Raw genomic sequence first — 6,769 nt, forward strand, 5'->3', positions numbered from 1 at the left:
CTCTGATTGGTTTACTCAATCTCGGTTATCAGCTCATATACCTTAGTTTGACCTTAGCGTTGCTAAGCTAATAGCTGTTTTCGCCTGAAAGTGAAATTTCTCTGAATAGAGCAAAAAAAAAAAAAACGTTTTTGTGGAAAGTTTGGATCAATTCCGACGTTTAAAAGTACGCGAAAAGGTAAGAAATGTTTTGGTGATGAGCCTGCGTCTGTCTGACCACAAGGTCTTACACAACATTGAATCCGGTCTCATCAAGTTTTTTCGATTTTGCTCGGATTTGCTCGCTTTTTTCGCTCGTTTTTCGTACTTTCTGAACTTTTGGAGTTCAAGGAATTTAATAAAACAATTATTCCAATCGCGCTAGTGGGATATGAGGGAAAACGACAAGCCACAATGTTCTGTCGTAATTTGTAATACACTTTAAAAGTGAGGAAACAAACATCTTTCAATAATCAGAAGATGCGACTTTCAATGTTACCCCTATTTGACATTGTGTCCCGATGTTATTATTTGCAACACATTAGGAAAACTAAAGATTCAGACCAAATTCTTAGCAATAAGCATTCAGGCAAATCACTAGCCACTCATTTCCGCTTGAAAAACTTAGAAGTAAACGCGATTCTTTCTTGTTCAATGGTCCGTCACTCTGTACATGTTGTGGTTTAATGTTATCATTGTTTTAATGTAATTTTCCTTGCGTTTGGATATTGTAATTTGCGGGAAGGACTTTGAAAGAAAGGAAACTATAATTTAAACCAAGGATATATTATGCAAACGGCTGTTTAATAGCAGAAATCTCATCTGGATAAAGCGTCATCGCAACAAAAAAGTCTAAGCACCCATTTCTCGAAAATTCCGGTCAACTTTTCGATCCCAAGGCCATATTTTAACATCAACCTAAAGAAAAGTATTACAGTTACTAGCTCTCAAGCGGTCGATTCTTTTTGTTGACTGATAATTTTTTGTTGTATTTATTGCAGAGGCGTAGCCAGGATTTTTCCTTGGGGTGGCCCAACTACCGTTTTCAGAATAGACCTCTTTACAGTTGTGTGCCCGTAGATACCTTAGGGCCCTCCCCCTGGCTATGTCTCTGTACTTTGAGAGCCCCACTGAAAATCGCCTCGGCAAATTGGGTTCCCTCGTTAATTATTATTGTTAATATTATTAAATTATAATTAATACTTCTATCTTGAATGCAAACACGGCTATGCGTTTGTTTTCCTTCATGTTTGTCATCGAAGTTTGAGTTTTATTTCTAAACGTAAAACAGCTTTAAGGACGGTGCCTACTAATTCAAAGGTATTCTTTCCCCGGTTTATGAATATGCAGGAAATGTAGATCGTAACATGTGTTATTAAAATCCAAAAAGAAAATTGGAGGTAACCACGCATTTTTCAAAGAAAATTCATGAATAATATTTGTAAAAAGCTTTAAAATACAAAGCACGGTATGGCGTTCTTTCTCAAATTAAAGCTTAATTATCTCTCAAAAATGCGTGGTCACCTCAAATTTTCTTTTTGTATACCAAGAGTACTTACTAAGATCTACTACTTTTAAACCGCTCAAAAATATCCCTGAATTAGTACGCATCACTGATAGGAAACCCGAGTATCTCGAGATGCGCAGAACATATGCGCAGTAACAATAGTAAGCACCGTCCTTAAGAGTCCGATAATTATCGGTACTTTCAAGAAACAGGCCCCTGGGGACGGATTTTCTTGGCTGTTGCTAAAACTCGGAAGATCCTAGAGCATACAAAAATTATAATGATTATAAAAAATGAAAAAAATAAAAATAAAAATGTTAATCGAAATTTAATAAATAGATTAATTGGCGTAGAGAGATCGCGTGATTGCATGAGAGAGTGCCATTAGAGTCGCTCCAACAGCTCAGGGGTGAATCCACGAGCTAAAAATAGGCAGTCTTTGACTGCATGTGGCTGACAGCCATGTGACAGCTGGTCACACCAAAGGTAGCCAGGCTCGGAGGGTAAAAATGATAAGGATTTGTATGGAAATCCCGATAACAAACACACAAAAAAGATATTTTCACGCGAAGTTCTCAATAAACAAACCGTACTTTGTCCTGGTGACTTTCTCGCTTTCTGTGCGATCACTTGCCTGATTATTTGCCAACCCTTCCCGGGTTGTCACTCGAACCGCATTATTGCTAATCAGGGCGTCTGGTGTAGGGGTATAAATGAAACAATAAAAGCTAGTAAACCTACAAGAAACGAAATTAAGATAAAAGAAAACTCCTTAACACAAAATGCGATTACATCATAGACAGCCAACGAACAAAAGTTCAATAGTTACATAATTAACTAAATTAAAGAAACTTAAGAATACGATAATAATAATAATTACTCAGTTTAATATTAATGAGTAGGCGTCAACAAACATTTTCAAACTCCAAGTGAGCAGAAATTTTTAGAATTTGTTTTTCAAAGACGTTTTTGTAAGTGAACGCCCTGTCCAGATAGAGAATTTCATAATCTAGTTCCAAACTTCAGCGACGTAAAAGTTAACCATAGCTGAGCCCGAACTAGTATCGTGTTTATGAACGCTGGATTAGCGATTAAAAGGTTTCTGAATATTCTTCGGTGCACAATTATTAGAAATATCGTGCATAAGGTTGGAAACTCTGTCAGAGAAGCTCATATCGATCGCAAAATATTAGAGGAGACAATGATGAAATAGCATGAAATCTGATATCACAAAAAAAAAAAAAAAAAAGAAAGATGGAGGGCTCGCTTTTAACACTAACAATTTTTCATAAATCACACTGACAGGCTTGGATCCAAGCCAACGTTCGTTATCGCGTGTACGGAAGTATGAGCGATCGATAAATTTGAAGAACAAGGCTGTTTGGTGGTCCAAGCTCGATTTTCAATAAATTAATAACACTTTGTCACTTACCTTAGAAAAAACAGCGAGTGAAAAATTTTGTATTTCAGTTCGATCTTATGCTTCGACTCGAGCTTCTTTTCCTGAGAATCAAGTTGAGCTGACAGGTAATCCTTAAAATGCCCAAATACGTTCTGAACCAACGCAGGGTTGTTGGTAGTAGCAGACGCGCCGCGCTCTCTTTTTGTGCGGCGGCTACTCGTTCGGCTTCCTGTTGCTTCCCCGATATCGGACAGCACCAACAGTGTCGAAATAAGCTTAAAAACAGCACAGCACGTAAGTCGTAAACTGCTTTGCGATAAGAGAATGAACGCTCTGCAAAACTTTGTTAAATAGGCAATTACCAAGAGGCAATTCCTAGGGGAACAGCAGTGAACGTTTCACAGATTAGAAATGCATACTCATTACATTTCATACCAAGAGAAAACAGGTGGTTCTCTTGAGACCGTAGTTAATTCATGGACATGGATAAAGCTCGACAAGTTCCTTTGTTTCATTCAGTTCTGTCAGTATTTTTGGCCTTAACCCTGGACAAAAGAAACCTTTTTTTCAAGATAACCAATCAAATCCTTCGATTCAATGATGCGCAACCAATTTGCAAACCCGTGCGAAGCGAAAACAAAAGATTTGTCGTCGAGTGACCTTGAACTGCAAGAAAATCCCTTCATGAACCTGACAACACCCACTGTAATTCCCACACCTTCAAAACACCAGAACTCAACAATGCTCGCATTTTGTTTTAATGCTAATAAGCTTTTCTGGCCTCGCTACGACGAGCAGATTTCAAAGGATTTTTGTTTCAAAATGAGGGCAATAGGTCTAATTAACATAAAGGCAAAAGAATGGAAAAGTTGTCGCCATTTATGAAAGTGGTCTATAACGTGAGAACATACAAAACGAACTATAGTTACGTGGAATATTACAGGGTGAGCACGTTTAAAATTCGGTCGAGTTTGGTTTTAATCGGCGGGGTCCCATATGTTCATCAAGAGAAGGGGCTGGCTACCTAAAATAACTACAAAGTAGCCAGTGCCGTACATATGAGCAGTTGACAACATACATTTAGGGCTGTGGAATTACCTATTCAAAATGAAGTCCTGAAAACTCGCTGGGAAATTAGAGTGGAGGTGATATACATGTCTTCCAAGAATGATTGCACGATCGCTGTTGATCCTTCGACAACCACCACCTGAATTTGGACACAGCTTGAAGTTAGTAGTCGAAGACCTGGAGGCACAGTGTTGAATTGGTAAATAAAATGATTTAAAGATTGCCGGATATTGTTAATTTCATTTTCTTTTGTTTAGACCATGACAGTGGTTTTCAGGCCAGGGGCCCGTTTCTCGAAAGTCCCGAAACTTTACGGGCCATTTTCGGGTGTCACAATTCCATTTGTATCTCAAGAACGGAGAGGATTCAAGTCGTCAAACTTCACAGTTATTTTTCTTTCTCTCACTTTGAAAACACGTTAAAAGATCGGTTTTCAAAAATAAGCGGTTGGCAGTTTTACAAATAGCTTTTCGGGACTTTCGCGAAACGGGCACTATATTATGTAACTTGTCCCGGAGCACCCACTCACCGCCACAGTAAGGATTCTTAGGTCAAGGGAGTATGATATTAAGACGCGAATCGTTAGCTGGGGTGATTTCAGTCGTGGCCGAATATTGTCGAGGTCGTGTACTTATCGGATCGAGGTTGTTTTATCAGACTCTGTAAACAGTTGTCTGGCTCGTTTTCTCAGGAACCTAATAAGGATCACTAAGGATATCCTTGTTTTATAGACTGACTCTGTAAGAAATGATCGGGCCCGGTTGCTCACAAACCCAATACGACCCTTGTACTTAAGTCGGATCCAGATTTTTTCATCGGACACTTACAAGGTTATGGGACTCAGTTGCCCAGGAATTCCATGATCCAAGAATTCTAACAGGGATCGGGCCCATTTGTAGCATCGTGCAGAAACGATATGAAATTTTAGTGAGCGATAACAAAACAGAACGGTTCTGTTATGTTATCGCTCGCTTAAATTTCATTTCGTTTTTGCAACTCCACAGTATGTAATGTACCGCGCGAAACTAAAATAAACCCTATTCTCGGTTTTCACATGACGTCACGACCGCCATGTTGGTGCCCTAAACAAAGAAAAGGCGGCCATGTTGGTGCCCCGACCAAATCATCCGGGAATTTAAATCTATTGTTATGCAAACGCTTCCTTTTGTTTTCGTTGAAAAACATGGCTGTTGATCACGTGAGTGAAAACCAGCAATTTGCAGGCTAAGGATTTTCACGCTCATGCAAAGTGACGTTTTTCAGTCACCTGATAGCCTGTTTCCTCATAAAGTATTAATGAGTTTTGAATATTCCTTCTACTCTTTCCCATCTAAGAGTGATTTTACCATTTTATCATATGGCCCGTACGGCCCCGCGCGCTCTTTCATTGTAAAATGATTGGGAAATCCCCGTATGAGGGCTAAACACCGGTAAAAGCCGTACGTCCCTACTAGAAACACGTGCACCTCAGTGCAATGCAATTTTAGGGGATTTCGTCGCTTTTAAACATCCAAGTTATTTACAGCCAGAAAAGCAAAGGCAGACAACATATTAGATAAATTTTCTTGGTAAATTTTTGTTTCTTATTTTGTGCAAAACCTCGTATTCTGAGTGCTCATGTATAGTATAAAGAGCCCATATGATAAAATGCTTATTGGCTAAGTTTAGGTAGGGCTGGACAGGAAAATATTTGGCCCTCGGTCATGGCGCACGGACCTCCCCGCGCTCGGTCCATACGCCATGACCTCGGGCAAATATTTTCCCGTCCGGCTCTCCCACTGCGTCAGTAAGTACATAGTCTCACGCAATATGATTTCACATGTCGATGCAGACCAGTTCAGGGTGAAAAGGATAACATCTTCGTCCACCCAAAAACTGTCTTCTTTAAAGCCCACACTGACAACTGTGACAATTTTAGTTTGCTCGTGTAAGCAAGGAAATTTGGCCAATTTTTTATGTGACAAATGTATTTGCTGAAAAGCTGGAGTGTTCGCTTTTATGTGACAAATAACAATTGTCAAATACCAAAATTTCCTCGTGTAGACGACTCGTCACATAAAATGTGGCAACTTCATGCCTCTTAATGAGCGCCATTAGAGATAGACCAGGCAACCTCGCCTTGTTTTCTGCTTTATCTCTGCTGTCCAAAGGCATTGCTGACCCATTTAACTGTGCTATCTAAACGATCAAATTTATTTGCCACATAAAATTAACCCTTCCTTTAGCCAGTATAAAAATTACCATAACTTCTTTGTTTGTCCCCCCAAAATTTTGCATAAGCATTGTTTTTATTTTCTCTTGGGACTTACAATGGTCCCAAGAGAAACTGGAAACAAAGCTTATGCAAAAATTAGAGGGACAAAAAGAACATTATGGTACTTTTGATACAGAGACTTTCGTATGACCTTGAAAAATAAACGTAAAAACAGAACGTAAACAAAAATGCAAAACATTTGATTGGCTCATGATCGAACAAAAACAAACGAGCGAAATTTTCATTAGCTTAGCGAACGCAGATGCAAACAACGTCATCTCTCCATGGAACTTTCTGGAAAGCGATCGGCATTTCGCTTTGACGTCATTTGAAATGCAGTAATGTGATTGGGCAATCGAACTGCTTACGGCCCATATTAGGAGTTTCCTTGGCGGGAATAAGGAGAAGCTTTTCTTTTAATCTTGCCAAACATTGGTCCGTGAAACAAATTGCGAACACTTTTTCTCAAGGTCATACGAACGTCGCTCTACTGGCTTATTCTAGATCATTCTACAAGGGTGAGACTACTAGATATTACTCTGACACGACCATTTTTCTC

Source organism: Montipora foliosa, chromosome 3, assembly GCF_036669935.1.
Source record: "Montipora foliosa isolate CH-2021 chromosome 3, ASM3666993v2, whole genome shotgun sequence".
Classification (NCBI taxonomy): Eukaryota; Metazoa; Cnidaria; class Anthozoa; order Scleractinia; family Acroporidae; genus Montipora; species Montipora foliosa.